The sequence below is a fragment of the Schistocerca piceifrons genome, chromosome X, assembly GCF_021461385.2.
Source record: "Schistocerca piceifrons isolate TAMUIC-IGC-003096 chromosome X, iqSchPice1.1, whole genome shotgun sequence".
Lineage (NCBI taxonomy): Eukaryota > Metazoa > Arthropoda > Insecta > Orthoptera > Acrididae > Schistocerca > Schistocerca piceifrons.
In genome coordinates this window covers 396328389-396345001 of record NC_060149.1, presented here as the reverse complement: position 1 = coordinate 396345001, position 16613 = coordinate 396328389, and the positions used below count along the sequence as shown (strand labels likewise).

Here is a 16613-nt window from a genome sequence, read left to right as displayed (position 1 = left end):
TACATAAAAATTTCTCTAAGGTTACAGAGAATTGAATGCTTAACAATTGTTAAAGTGGTTGTATATAATTTGGTTCTGCCTCGTTGATGAGAATATAATTTATATAATGCAAATGTCAAAGAAAAAATGTGATAGAATACGTGTGGTGAAAATAAGTTGCAATACAAAGAGGGAAGTGATATACTATATTTGGATGTGTAATATAGCTTGTTGGTTGATGATAGCCTATTTCTACCTATTTCAGGCTAGTAGATCTCGGTAGAACCTCGAGTTATTCTCAACTGAAATGGTTTGTGTTTATGTATGTTTATTGTGTTTGTGTGTACTGGTATATTACTTGCAGTGTTGTATGTCAGGACACTAAATGATATTCAGTAGTTGTATGTTTGTCTTATTGTTGGTAGTTGTCGTATATTCTATGTGATACCTTACATACACCTGGTACTATACAGGTTAAATGCTGATTGAGCATTTGATACATGGACTACGTGAATTTTAGTTTTACATGAAGAACACACTTATGGTTGTAAATTTGTTAATAGAAATAAAATGTAGTTCATTGCTACATGAGTGCAGTATTCCTTACATAACTTAAAATAAATTAATACATTACATTTTTAGTTTTATACATACTTTATAATGAAAATACATTTGATATATAAAATTCTTTGATTGTAGCTTTACATAAAGAAGAGAATATACTTCTGTCTACACATAATAAGACGAATAATGTATTACTGCTTGTTTGCAGTATACTTCAAACAATATGCAATGTGTCGCTGGGGAAGAGGAGCCTCGGAATAAAAGTTCTTCGAGCTTTCTCCTTCCAAGCGACAGTATCTTATTACTAGAGCCTTAGTATATGGTGTCAATGTTTGTTTGTTTCATGATTGTTACTATCAGTTGAGTATTTGTGACCGTGTTACGGCATGCAGTTTCATGTGTCGTTGCTTTGGGTCCCTTACCTGTTGATCCCTTCTGAGTCATGTTCACTTAGTGTGTTGGTTTCTTCCTCGGTTTCGGAATCTGAGGTCGTGCTTGTGTTGTCCCATGTGGTCTGTTGTGTTGTTTGCGCCTGTCTACGCTTTGTTCCATATGGGTTTTGGCGCTTTTATTCTTCATGCAGTGTGTTCGATACAATATGGGCTACGCTATTTAATGTGTTCCAATTATCGGGATTGCGTATTATTCTGTTGATGTCACTGTCGTTCTGTATAGGTCTCATGTGTGCCAACGTGTTGCATAGCAGTGTGACATGTTCTGGTGTTCCAGCTTCTCCGCAAATGCGTATGTCATCGTTAGTTAGTCTCATGCGGTTTAAGTGTACCGCGTACGGCCTGTGGCGTTTCATGAACTGGACTTGGAATGCCGTGGCTTAGTTTCTGCGATGAAAAAGCCAGCGGTCCGAGGCAGCTACTGCGCATGCGCGCAAACGCAAATCTACCTTCCCGCGACCCGACGCTCATGTGACAGGCGAGTGAGGTTAGTGCAGTACGTGCGAGGTTGTCGCCGGCAGAACACCTTAGCCTTTTCAGACAGCGTACTACTCTGCAGGTATGGAATTTATATTTCAATGATTACCTTCAAGTTGTGTGTTGATGCCACTCGACTGACTTAAATTATTGATCAGATACTAGCAGACATGCATAAACCCAGAGAACAACTATTTCGTCGTTGCATCCTGCAGTTCCGGTTTATCGACATCAGTTTAGATTCATCTCGTCTATTTTGCGTTTGATGTTTGCAAATCAGTTTTAATGAAATCGCGATATTTACTTTCGTACTTAATATTCAGTGTTTGCAACAGTTATTTTGATGCAGCAAAACGGAAGAGCACTGTTGCAGGGGACGCCGTGTCGCACTCGTTGAGCTGTGCATTTGTATAGCCACACATCAGTGGCCACACCATTGCTAAGTCAGGCCGTAAATAATGTGCAATTAATAGTATTATTGTGTGTCCTGGAGTCGCATTTGCGAGGAGCAACGTTTTCAAATCGCAGTCTGGTCATTCAGATTTAAGTTTTCAGTGATTTACCAGAATCGATTACGGTGAAAGCCCGGATGTTTCCATCGTAAAGAACACGGTGAGGTTCCTTCTCTATCCTTGTTCTATGTAGTTGTGTGCTCCACCTTTAATGACATCGAGCAGAATGCTAACCCTGAATATTCCTTTTCTCCATTGTGTATTCCTATGAAGTATGCAAGCGGTTTTCTTCGACTGTGGTTGTGTAACAAAAAGCACGTACTTATTGCAACGCATATTAAGGGTTTTTTCCATCCCTTTCACGTTCTTGTGCAAGCTATTATTAACTTTTTGTCTTCTTTACAGTTGCTACGGAATATCTACGTAGGAGACGGAGCAATTATCGTGGCCTTGAGCTGAAAGCCGCGTCTTAGAATTTTCTAAACAGGTTTCCGCGAAAAGTACTGCCTTTCATCCAGTGTCCACTGGTTAGATTTTTAAGGATTGCTGCCAGGTTAGTTTGCCGAACAGACTTATTATCACTCGCACTCCTTGTCGTTGTCTTCTTTTTCTTTAGTGTTCAACCCTGAGGTTGGTTAGCCATTCCACTTTTCTTTCGCCTCTTTGCTCATTTCCATATATGTAGCACACCCTAAAACACTTGTAATCTGCTGTGTGTATGACACTGTTGATCGTCTCCAACGATTCCTTCCCTCAACAGCTCCTTTTGCTATTATTCCAATGATATTGTATCTTAAAATATGTCCTATGAGATTTTCTCTTCTTCTTTGGATGCGCATTCAGAAAGGTCTGGTTTTCTAAATTCTTCTCAGCACCTCTTCTTTGGTAACAATATCTTACTGACTGATCTTCAACATCCTTTTGCAGCACAAACTCTACAAGGCTTCTAGCTGTCTTCTCTGTTGTTTTCCTATTGACCAAGTTTCACACCCATATAGGACCATATTCCAAGCAAATGCTTTCATGACCTGTTTTCTTATTTCCTGACTGGTGTTCTTATAGATGAGTAAGCTCTTTCTCAAATTAAATATCATTTTGGCCTGTTGTTTTCTGCTCTTCTTTATATTCACTTGATTTCCTCAGTCACTCAGACCTAATACGGATCTCAAAGATGTGAAATATTCCAGTGTTGAACTTTCAAGTACAGTCGACTCTTGGAGTGTCAAGGGAAGAAATTCAAATTACTGAGAATTCAAATTAATAGAAGTTCCAATAACAGAGAGGGATAAAGGAAAAAAATATCCAATAAACGAGAATTTGATTGAAAATAAATTGTAGTACATACATGTTACATACATATGTAAATTTATGTTTATTTTAATAATGCCTAAAATAATACACACATGTACGAGGCGCATCAGGAAAGTAATGAGACTGACAACACTGGGAGCGACCTGGCAACGCTGCGTTGTTCTATTTGAGTAGATCGGTGTGATCATCCCATCCAGATGCTCAGTCCGAGTGCTCCGTCCAGTCATTACGTGGTTTTTGAGAGCGTCATTTGTGAAGTCGTATTTTTGTTGTATGTTGCAAAAATGGAACAGCGGAATTTAGAGCAACGTTATCCCAGCTAGTTTTTTGTTAAGCTTGGGGAATCTGCGAGTGTGACCTTTGAAATGTTAAAACAGGCCTATGGGGAACATTCCTTATCAAGAGCACAAGTTTTTCTTTGGCGCAGATCGTTTTTGGAAGGCCGAGAACACTTTGAAGATGAATGTCGCTCTGGGACCCCTTCAGCTTCAAAAACTGACGAAAATGTCGAACGTTTGCGTGGTATTGTGAGATCAGACCGACGTTTAACCGTAAGAACAAATTGTGTCAACCAAGTATGTTACAAAGATGTCCTTGAAAGGCTAGAGAAAAGGGTGAATCTAGTGAGACCGGACATTGCAGACTAGTGGATGCTGCATCATGACAACGCTCCTTGTCACATTGCTACTTCCAACGCCGAATTTTTGACCTCAAAAGGTGTACTTGTTGTTCCACAGCCCCCCCCCCCCCCCCCGCACGCCCCACATCAACCCCCTTACTCTCCTGATCTGAGTCCTTGTGACTTTTTCTTTTCCCGAAACTGAAAAATGCCTTACAAAGACGTCATTTTGGAACTCTGGAGAACATTCAAAAGTATGTGACTGACACTATAAAGGCCCTATCAGTTGAAACTTTTCAGCACTACTACCAAGTCTAAGAACAACGACTCCGCCGATGTATGGCTGCTGAAGGGAACTACTTTGAAAGGGACGGTAAGGTTGTTTGAAAAAAAAAATTAGTAGGTAAAAAAATCAGTCTCATTACTTTTGTCACACACATTGTACACATATGGTACATTCATACAGTACATGAAAAACAGATCAACGAGAATGTTACACTTCATTGTGAAAAATAGTCGGTGATTTTCCTTAGAGAGAGCGAACTTCCATCAAACATGTCTGTTTAATTTTCGATAGTGATGAGAGCGGAGGAGAAATCATGCGTTTTCTTTCCGAGGACGTAGCAACGTAGGGTATGGACAGATGACCTTGCCTCGCTCAATATGACTGGAGTTAGTGGTTGTTCTTTGTTATCTTCCTCGTCCTCAACCTAACAGGCCAACGATTCAGCACCGGTTAGGACACTATGGACAGCGATGCCGTCGTCAGCATGAGCGAAACCCTCAAATGTTAATTCACCACAGCTGGGTAGGAGTTCCCAACCTGAGTCTGGCGGGTTCAAATGGCTCTGAGCACTATGGGAATTAACTTCGGAGGTCATCAGTCCCCTAGAACTTAGAAGTACTTAAACCTAACTAACCTACGGACGTCACACACATCCATGCCCGAGGCAGGATTCGAACCTGCGACCGCAGCGGTCGCGCGGTTCCAGACTGTAGCGCCTAGAACCGCTCGGTCACTCTGGCCGGCGAGTCTGGCGGGAAAGAATTCGTTGGCTGTAGCGGTCAAAACTGTTACGTCCACCCTTTCACATTTTGCAGTGCTATCCAGCAAGAAGTGGAACAATTTCTCTGTGGTAGAGAGTTTTAAATTTTATATTATGCCCTGGTCCAACGGTTGCAATCTTGATGCCGTTTTGGGTGGAAAAAAAATCAGTTTTACGTGTTGTAATCGTATCCAAGAACAGTAAAATTCTACGTTTCTTCTTTTTCGTATTACTACTAACCGAAGTCAGCCATTCATTAAACAATTGTGTCATCATCCACGATTTTCTAGTTTGAGTGATAAGTTATGCGGAGCGATTTTCTTCCCTCTAAGCAGTGTGGTTTCGCACGTTTCCCTGTTTTGAGTGGCTTCAACTTTTGAGATACCTCCGTGTTACTGGCTAGAAGGATATTTATTCTGCCGTTGTTCAATTTTGCTCCACGACACTTCTCGCCTTTGAATGCTAGGGTACGATCAGGAAGATATTTAAAGACAGCCCGATTTAGTTTGTTTTGTATTATGTTGTGTGGGTCGTAGTCATTCAGAAGTTGTTTTAGTTCATCAATCCATTCAGTACAAAGGGAACTGTCCACGATGGCCCCCTCTCCCAAGATTTTTTTTAATGCGATAGGGTGACGTTTTCTAAAATTTGAGAGCCACCCTTCACATTCCGCAAATCCTCCAATCCCGATAGACTGAGCAAAGACTTGGCTTTCCTTCAACATCAAACAACCCACGGAAACGTTTTGCCCTCTGTACTGATTTGTCCACTTAAGCAAGCACTTCTCAAGACGGGGAAATTCGTCCTGTCGTGACATTTTTCTTCATGTGCCTGATACATTTCCAATGACACGATCTTTATTTTTTTAAATCATCGGTAATGTAGATGGTAAAATATTGAACTGTTTTGCAACATCTTTTCCCGAAACTACATCTCCCCAAAGCTTGAATAACAAGCTTTTATCATTAACTGACAGACACTTGTTCCTTCTACCACTCGTGGCGTATCACAGTTTCAAGAAACGCGGATTGACTTCAGCACAGTCTGAGAATCACAGAAGTAGGGGGATATCAATGGAAATCACAGAAGTAGGGGTCTTCAAATTGTATAAAGTGTTGGCGAGATGTCCTCACCACTGCAACTTCGGGTTACTGAGGGGACCAAAACACACTGAGTGTTTCAATTCATCGAGCATTTTTCAGGGGACCAGCAAAAGTTTCAGATTATTGCTAGTTTCAAGCTATCGAGAGTCGACTGTATTTTGTATGCAATCTCGTTCGTAGATAAAACGCAATTTCGTAGCATCGCACCACTAAATCATAGCCTTTCATTTGTTTTACCTGCATTTGAGCTTACAGTGTTTTTCCACTTCATATCTACACGTTTTATCGCTGGTAATTTGGACGACTTGAGTGACTCTAATTACGGCTCATTACTCATGAGGCCAAAGGCTACAACAGTTTCACCTTTCGTTAAGAACACAGTATACATTTATCTTTAAGTGCTAACTGCCAGTATTACTACCATACTGATATTTTATCAACATGATGATATCGTAAACTAACATAGCATTTCCGGAACGCAACTTAATAACATTGCAAAGTACTTGAGTTGCAGGCACTTGAATACTGTTGTGATGACGAGGACAACAGTCGTCAGAACTGAAGACAAAACGAGCCGAAGGCTCATAGATAACGCAGGTACAGTGTGTACATCTTCACATTTATGGTAAAAGAACGAGGATAACATTCATCTGTCTAGCTGATCTATATCTACATCTATATACATACTCGGCAAACCACAATACGGCAGGTGGCGAAGGGTACGTATACCACTACTAATCATTTCCCTTCCTGTTCGACTCTCAAATAGAGCGAGGGAAAAACGAGTGTCTATACGCCTCTGCACAAGCCCTAACTTTAATTACGTTTTCGGTCCTTACGAGAAATGTACGTTGGCGGCAGTTAGATAGTTCTGCAGTCATCTTCAAATGCCGGCTCTCTAGATTTACTCAATAGTGTTCCCCAAAAAGAACGCCGCCTTTCCTCCAGGTATTCCCGTTTGAGTTTCCGAGGCACCTCTATCATACTTGCGTGTTGATCGAACCTACCGATAACAAATCTAGCAGCTCATCTCTGTATTGCTACGATGTCTTCCTTTAATCCGGTGTTGAGGATCTCAAACGGTCGAGCAGTACACAAGAATGGGTCGCACTAGTCCTCTATATGCGGTCTCTTTCACAGATGAACCGAACTTTCCCAAAACTCTTCTAATAAATCGAAGTCGACCATTCTCCTTCCACACTACAATCCTTACATGACCGCTCCAATTCATATCGCTTTGCAACGTTACGCCCAGTTATTTAATCGACGCGACTATGTGAAGCAGCGCACTACTAATACTGTATTCGAACATTAAGGGATTGTTTTTCCTGCTCATCTGCTTTCACATTAAATTTTTCTACATTTAGAGCAAGCTGCCATTCATCACACCAATTAGAATTGTATTCTCCTACAGTCACTGAACGACACCATCCCGTACACCACAGCATCACCGAGCGAGGTGGCGCAGTGGTTAGCACACTGGACTCGCATTCGGGAGGACGATGGTTCAATCCCGCGTCCGGCCACCCTGATGTAGGTTTTCCGTGATTTCCCTAAATCGCTCCAGGCAAATGCCGGGATGGTTCCACTGAAAGGGCACGGCCGACTTCCTTCCCCGTCCTTCCCTGATCAGACGAGACCGATGATCTCGCAGTTTGGTCTCTTCCCACAAACACCCAACCCCAACCACAGCATCTTCAGCAAACAGCCACAGATTGCTGCCCACCCTATCCGTCAGATCATTAATGTATATAGAGAACAAGAGTGGTCCCATCCCACTTCCCAGGGGTACTCCTGACGATACCTCTGCCTCTGATAAACATACGTCATCAAGGAGATCACTCTGGCTTTTAGTACTTAAAAAGTCTTCGAGCCACTCACATAGCTGGGAATCTATTCCGTATCAACCCAAACTGATACGTATACCCTTCTCCATCATCCTTGAAACTCTGTAACATCATCACGGAATCATCCTGTATATTTACTCGCGCCTGCGTCTGTAACTTTGACGCTCTGTAGCGTCTTTGGATGACGTGTCCGGGGAGGGGTTCCTATGTAGAACTTTATCAACTAAGTCTCCTCTACAATGTCTAGAAGCGTGGAATATGAATTGTGAAACACTGTGTATATCAGTGCTTCGTAAACTAATGCCAAGTTCATGGCAGAGGGCACTTACTATTATATCACGTATTAGAGTTTGTTGCCATTCTCTCCCGCCGGAGGTTCGAGTCCTCCCTCGTGCATGGGTGTGTGAGTTGTTCTTAGCATAAGTTAGCATTGGCGGCCGAAGACTTCCGGCATAAGAAGTCAGCCTCATTCTGCCAACGGCCTTGTCAAAGAGGGCGGAGGAGCGGATAGAGGTTCAGGGCAATCTCTTGTCCTAGGGGTGGGAAATTGCCCCTAAAGGCGGAATAATCAGCAACGATCAACGACATGAGGATGCAGAAGGCAATGGAAACCACTGCATTAAAGACACGTAACGTGTATCCACAGGACATGTGGCCTGTAATTGAAGAAGTGTCATGATGATCTCTCCATTGGCAAAAGATTCCGAAATAGTCCCCCATTCGGATCTCCGGGAGGGGACTGCCAAGGGGGAGGTTACCATGAGAAAAAGATTGAATAATCAACGAAAGGATAACGTTCTACGAGACGGGGCGTGGAATGTCAGAAGCTCGAACGTGGTAGGGAAACTAGAAAATCTGAAAAGGGAAATGCAAAGGCTCAATCTAGATATAGTAGGGGTCAGTGAAGTGAAGTGGAAGGAAGGCAAGGATTTCTGGTCAGATGAGTACCGGGTAATATCAACAGCAGCAGAAAATGGTATAACAGGTGTAGGATTCGTTATGAATAGGAAGGTAGGGCAGAGGGTGTGTTACTGTGAACGGATCAGTGACCGGGTTGTTCTAATCAGAATCGACAGCACACCAACACTGACAACGATAGTTCAGGTATACATGCCGACGTCGCAAGCTGAAGATGAACAGATAGAGAAAGTGTATGAGGATATTGAAAGGGTAATGCAGTATGTAAAGGGGGACGAAAATCTAATAGTCATGGGTGACTGGAATGCAGTTGTAGGGGAAGGAGTAGAAGGAAAGGTTACAGGAGAATATGGGCTTGGGACAAGGAATGAAAGAGGAGAAAGACTAATTGAGTTCTGTAACAAGTTTCAGCTAGTAATAGCGAATACCCTGTTCAAGAATCACAAGAGGAGGAGGTATACTTGGAAAAGGCCGGGAGATACGGGAAGATTTCAATTAGGCTACATGATGGTCAGACAGAGATTCCGAAATCAGATACTGGATTGTAAGGCGTACCCAGGAGCAGATATAGACTCAGATCACAATATAGTAGTGATGAAGAGTAGGCTGAAGTTCAAGACATTAGTCAGGAAGAATCAATACGCAAAGAAGTGGGATACGGAAGTACTAAGGAATGACGAGATACGTTTGAAGTTCTCTAACGCTATAGATACAGCAATAAGGAATAGCGCAGTAGGCAGTACAGTTGAAGAGGAATGGACATCTCTAAAAAGGGCCATCACAGAAGTTGGGAAGGAAAACATAGGTACAAAGAAGGTAGCTGCGAAGAAACCATGGGTAACAGAAGAAATGCTTCAGTTGATTGATGAAAGGAGGAAGTACAAACATGTTCCGGGAAAATCAGGAATACAGAAATACAAGTCGCTGAGGAATGAAATAAATAGGAAGTGCAGGGAAGCTAAGACGAAATGGCTGCAGGAAAAATGTGAAGACATCGAAAAAGATATGATTGTCGGAAGGACAGACTCAGCATACAGGAAAGTCAAAACAACCTTTGGTGACATTAAAAGCAACGGTGGTAACATTAAGAGTGCAACGGCAATTCTACTGTTAAATGCAGAGGAGAGAGCAGATAGGTGGAAAGAATACATTGAAAGCCTCTATGAGGGTGAAGATTTGTCTGATGTGATAGAAGAAGAAACAGGAGTCGATTTAGAAGAGATAGGGGATCCAGTATTAGAATCGGAATTTAAAAGAGCTTTGGAGGACTTGCGGTCAAATAAGGCAGAAGCGATAGATAACATTCCATCAGAATTTCTAAAATCATTGGGGTAAGTGGCAACAAAACGACTATTCACGTTGGTGTGTAGAATATATGAGTCTGGCGATATACCATCTGACTTTCGGAAAAGCATCATCCACACAATTCCGAAGACGGCAAGAGCTGACAAGTGCGAGAATTATCGTACAATCAGCTTAACAGCTCATGCATCGAAGCTGCTTACAAGAATAATATACAGAAGAATGGAAAAGAAAATTGAGAATGCGCTAGGTGACGATCAGTTTGGCTTTAGGAAAAGTAAAGGGACGAGAGAGGCAATTCTGACGTTACGGCTAATAATGGAAGCAAGGCTAAAGAAAAATCAAGACACTTTCATAGGATTTGTCGACCTGGAAAAAGCGCTCGACAATATAAAATGGTGCAAGCTGTTCGAGATTCTGAAAAAAGTAGGGGTAAGCTATAGGGAGAGACGTGTCATATACAATATGTATAACAACCAAGAGGGAATAATAAGAGTGGACGATCAAGAACGAAGTGCTCGTATTAAGAAGGGTGTAAGACAAGGCTATAGCCTTTCGCCCCTACTCTTCAATCTGTACATCGAGGAAGCAATGATGGAAATAAAAGAAAGGTTCAGGAGTGGAATTAACATACAAGGTGAAAGGATATCAATGATACGATTCGCTGATGACATTGCTATCCTGAGTGAAAGTGAAGAAGAATTAAATGATCTGCTGAACGGAATGAACAGTCTAATGAGTACACAGTATGGATTGAGAGTAAATCGGAGAAAGACGAAGGTAATGAGAAGTAGTAGAAATGAGAACAGTGAGAAACTTAACATCAGGATTGATGGTCACGAAGTCAATGAAGTTAAGGAATTCGGCTACCTAGGCAGTAAAATAACCATGACGGACGGAGCAAAGAGGACATCAAAAGCAGACTCGCTATGGCAAAAAAGGCATTTCTGGCCAAGAGAAGTCTACTAATATCAAATACCGGCCTTAATTTGAGGAAGAAATTTCTGAGGATGTACGTCTGGAGTACAGCATTGTATGGTAGTGAAACATGGACTGTGGGAAAACCAGAACAGAAGAGAATCGAAGCATTTGAGATGTGGTGCTATAGACGAATGTTGAAAATTAGGTGGACTGATAAGGTAAGGAATGAGGAGGTTCTACGCAGAATCGGAGAGGACAGGAATATGTGGAAAACACTGATAACGAGAAGGGACAGGATGATAGGACATGCGCTAAGACATGAGGGAATGACTTCCATGGTACTAGAGGGAGCTGTAGAGAGCAAAAACTGTAGAGGAAGACAGAGACTGGAATACGTCAAGCAAATAATTGAGGACGTAGGTTGCAAATGCTACTTTGAGATGAAGAGGTTAGCACAGGAAAGGAATTGGTGGCGGGCCGCATCAAACCAGTCAGTAGACTAATGACAAAAAAAAAGTTTAAGTAGTGTGTAAGTCTAGGGACCGATGACCTAAGCTGTTTGGTCCCTTAGGAATTCACACACATTTGAACATTTTTGTTGCCATTCTATTCGGAGCGCGAAAGGATGATTGCTTAAACGCATCCTTGTTCGCTGTAATTAGTCTAATCTCGGCTTTGTTGTCGCTATGGGAGAAATTTATAAAGGGCTGTAGTATATTTAGTGTTGTTCCTAAATCCCTCACTTGATACTGATTCTTCCAACTTTGTAAGTAGCCTTTCGTCGGATAACTGACATCTACCTTCAAGTGTTTACCAGTTCAGGATTTTCAGCATTTCCGTGACGCACTCCCATGGTTGGAGAAAACCTATGATCATTCATGTTGCCCTTCTTTGTATACGTTGAGTCTCCCCTCTTAGTCGTAACTAGTATGATTCCCACATACTTGAGCAATATGGATGGGACATGCAATTGTTTTGCAAGCAATTTCATTTTTAGACTGACTGGATTTTCCATGTATCTTGCAGTGAACCGAAGACTTTACCTACGGTTGTGTCTGTATGATCATTTCAATTCATATCCTCACAAATTGTTACACATGGGTATTTGTATGAGTTGACTGATTCCTTTTGGTAGTACTTCACTGTAGATAATTGCATCATCTTCAAAAGATCTGAGGTTGCTATTAATACTGTTTGTTCATTAACCTATAACATCAAGAGCAAGGGTCTCACCATATATCCCAGGTTCACGCCAGGCCTGATGCTGTTTTTAAAAATATCGGGAACTCGGCACATCGATATTTTAAAAATATCATTATTGGCCCTAGATGTATCGATGCAAAAATTATCGACGTACTGGCCTATAAAAATATCGGTTGCGCATTGTAAATATAGCGTCAGTTTTAGATCTGTCTTTTTAAGTGTAAATTTATTATTAGATATTCTATACATCAACAAGCTAGCAGCTTGCCTATCCCCCTTAGAGCAAGAATTGAAAGGAAAATCTGCAAGTTCACACTTGGTGATAACCACTTTGCTACCAATGGTAACTACATGTACGTACGTATGTATGTATTGAACTGGGGACCTAGAAACGACGGAGAGGCTTCGTCCCCACTGTAGCCCTCAGTGGTACACAACCCCAAAACAGGCTAGAGCAGTCCACTCACCCCACCGCCGCCCCACAGCGAACGCAGGGTTATTGTGCGGTTCGGCCCCCAGTGGACCCCTCCTATACTTGTTTCATACACTCAAAGGGAAAGAGTGGACGTGATGAAAACTCAAAAACTTGTAAGACTCCTTCACACAGTGAAAGTAAAGTTATTTTGTACTACAATCGTGGGGGGTATGCAGACTAAACTTATTGACATGCAACATCTTCCAAACGAAATGTCAGACACTGTAGTAACTGTGCATAAGAAACTAGGGCCGGCCACAGTGGCCGAACGGTTCTAGGCGCTTCAGTCTGGGATCGCGCGACCGCTACGGTAGCAGGTTCAAATCCTGCCTCGGGCATGGATGTGTGTGATGTCCTTAGGTTAGTTAGGTTTAAGTAGTTCTAAGTTCTAGGGGACTGATGACCTCAGATGTCCCATAGTGCTCAGAGTCATTTGAACCATTTTTTGAAGAAACTGTGTCTAGAACGATCTTGCTGCAGCAATGTGTTCAGTCAATTGAAGAAAGAATTTAGGACAACATTTTAGGAAATGGTTGTTCATACCACATTATACATGATGATCTTAGAACTACTTCAGACATTATAAAGGTGGATGTGGAAGTTTTTGTCCAGAACGTATTCTCTCATTTTTCAGTTTATACTGAAGGACGTCGTTATCAGGAGAAAGAAAACTGGCGTTCTACGGATCGGAGCGTGGAATGTCAGATCCCTTAATCGGGCAGGCCGGTTAGAAAATTTAAAAATGGAAATAAATCGGTTAAAGTTAGATATAGTGGGAATTAGCGAAATTTGGTAGCAGGAGGGACAAGACTTCTGGTGAGCTGAATACAGGGTTATAAATACAAAATCAAATAGGGGTAATGCTGGAGTAGGTTTAATAATGAGTAAAAAATAGGAGTGTGGGTAAGCTACTACAATCAGCATAGTGAACGCATTATTGTGGGCAAGATAGACACGAAGCCCACGCCTACCACAGCAGTACAAGTTTATATGCCAACTAGCTCTGCAGAGATTGATGAAATGTATTATGAGATAAAAGAAATCATTCAGATAGTGAAGGGAGACGAAAATTTAATAGTCATGGGTGACTGGAATTCAATAGTAGGAAAAGGAGGAGAAGTAAACGTATAGGTGAATATGGAATGGGGGTAAGAAATGAAAGAGGAAGCCGCCTGGTAGAATTTTACACAGAGCATAACTTAATCATAGCTAAAACTTGGTTCAAGAATCATGAAAGAAGGTTGTATACATGAAAGAGGCCTGGAGATACTAGAAGGTTTCAGATATATAATGGTACGACAGAGATTTAGGAACCAGGTTGTAATTGTAAGACATTTCCAGAGGCAGATGTGGACTCTGACCACAATCTATTGATTATGAACTGTAGATTAAAAGCGAAGAAACTACAAAAAGGTGGGACTTAAGGAGATGGGACCTGGATAAACTGACTAAACCAGAGGTTGTACAGAGCTTCATGGAGAGCATAAGGGAAAAATTGACAGGAATGGGGGAAAGAAGTACAGCAGAAGAAGAATGGGTAGCTTTGAGGGATGAAGTAGTGAAGGCAGTGGAGGATCAAGTAGGTAAAACGACGAGGGCTAGTAGGAATCCTTGGGTAACAGAAGAAATATCGAATTTAATTGATGAAAGGAGAAAATATAATAATGCAATAAATGAAGGAGGCAAAAAGGAATACAAACGTCTCAAAAATGAGATCGACAGGAATTGCAAAATGGCTAAGTAGGGATGGCTAGAGGACAAATGTAAGGATGTAGAAGCATATCTCACTAGGCGTAAGACAGATACTACCTACAGGAAAATTAAAGAGACCTTTGGAGAAAAGAGAACCACTTGTATGAATATCAAGAGCTCAGATGGAAACCCAGTTCTAAGCAAAGAAGGGAAAGCAGAAAGGTAGAGGAAGTATATAGACGGCCTATACGAGGGCGATGTACTTGAGGATAATATTATGGAAATGGAAGAGGATGAAGATGAAATGGGAGATACGATACTGCGTGAAGAGTTTGACAGAGCACTGAAAGACCTAAGTCGAAACAAGGCCCCGGGATTAGACAACATTCCATTAGAACTACTGACAGCCTTCGGAGAGCCAACCCTGGCAAAACCCTACCATCTCGTGACCAAGACGTATGAGTCAGGTGAAATACCCTCAGACTTCAAGAAGAATATAATAATTTCAATCCCAAAGTCACGGCTGCAAAATACTAAAGCGAATTCTTTACAGACGAATGGAAAAACTGGTAGAAGCCGACGTCGGGGAAGATAAATTTGGATTCCGTAGAAATATTGGAACACGTGAGGCAATATTGACCCTACGACTTAGCTTAGAAGATATATTAATAAAAGGCAAACCTACGTTTCTATCATTTGTAGATTTAGAGAAAGCTTTTGACAATGTTGACTGGAATACTCTCTTTCAAATTCTGATGGTTGCAGGGGTAAAATACAGGGAGCGAAAGGCTATTTACAATTTGTACAGAAACCAGATGGCAGTTATAAGAGCTGAGGGACATGAAAGGGAAGCAGTGGTTGGGAAGGGAGTGGGACAGGGTTGTAGCCTACCCCTGATGTTATTCAATCTGTATAATGAGCAATCAGTAAAGGTAACAAAAGAAAAATTCGGTGTAGGTATTAAAATCCACGGAGAAGAAATAAAAACATTGATGTTCGCCGATGACATTGTAATTCTGTCAGAGACAGCAAAGGACTTGGAAGAGCAGTTGAACGGAATGGACAGTGTCTTGAAAGGAGGATATAAGATGAACATCAACAAAAGCAAAGCGAGGATAATGGAAAATAGTCGAATTAAGTCGGATGATGCTGAGGGAATTAGATTAGGAAATGAGACACTTAAAGTAGTAAAGGAGTTTTGCTATTTGGGGATCAAAATAACTGATGATGGCCGAAGTAGAGAGGATATAAAATGTAGACTGCCAATGGCAAGGAAAGCGTTTCTGAAGAACAGAAATTTGTTAACATCGAGTATAGATTTAAGTGTCAGGAAGTCGTTTTTGAAAATATTTGTATGGAGTGTAGCCATGTATGGAAGTGAAACATGGACGATAAATAGTTTAGACAAGAAGAGAATAGAAGCTTTCGAAATGTGGTGTTACAGAAGAATGCTGAAGATTAGATGGGTAGCTCACATAACTAATGACGAGGTACAGAGTAGAATTGGGGATAAGAGGAATTTGTGGCACAACTTGACTAGAAGAAGGGATCGGTTGGTAGGACATGTTCTGAGTCATCAAGGGATCACCAATTTAGTACTGGAGGGCAGCGTGGAGGGTAAAATTCGTAGAGGGAGGCCAAGAGATGAATACAGTAAGCAGATTCAGAAGGATGTAGGTTGCAGTAGGTACTGGGAGATGAAGAAGCTTGCACAGGATAGAGTAGCATGGAGAGCTGCATCAAACCAGTCTCAGGACTGAAGACCACAACAACAACAACAACTATGAGAGCACAAAACTTGGTTGAATTTTGTAATTTTGTAGGAACTGAAAATAAGACACTACTTTCTCATAGTAAGAAAAGGTGGTTATGACTTAGCCTGCAATTGAAAGAATTTTGCAAATGTATGAGGCCCTTAAATCTTACTTCATGTCTGAAAATAATGTTCCCATTACAGTTAGGCTTTTTCTGCAAAATCCTGTGGCTGAGGGTTATCTATGGTTTCTTCATAAGGATCTCCAACTACCTATACAAACAGATATTGGGCACTACCGGTAAAAAAGACTGCAGTGTAAGTGTATTCTGTCCTGAGTGATATTGTGCCAAGTCTGCCAAAAAAGACTGTAGTGAAAGTGTATTCTGTCCTGAGTGATACTTTGCCAAGTCTGCAAGACAGGTCTAAAAATAACTTCGTTCCCCTAACAGAAAGAGATGTCATCTCTATATGTGACAATGAGCAACTTGTTAATGTG

The 16613-nt window shown here is 41.5% G+C and overlaps 1 protein-coding gene across 1 annotated transcript in view; it reads left to right on the top strand.

The window, feature by feature from the left end:
• The first annotated feature begins 1447 nt into the window (after nt 1-1447).
• LOC124721933 (regucalcin-like) overlaps nt 1448-16613 on the top strand; it is a 95776-nt gene continuing 80610 nt past the window's right edge. The window contains exon 1 of the mRNA XM_047247091.1: nt 1448-1554. The gene's annotated coding sequence lies outside the window, so the exon portion shown is untranslated. The remainder of the gene's footprint in view (nt 1555-16613) is intronic.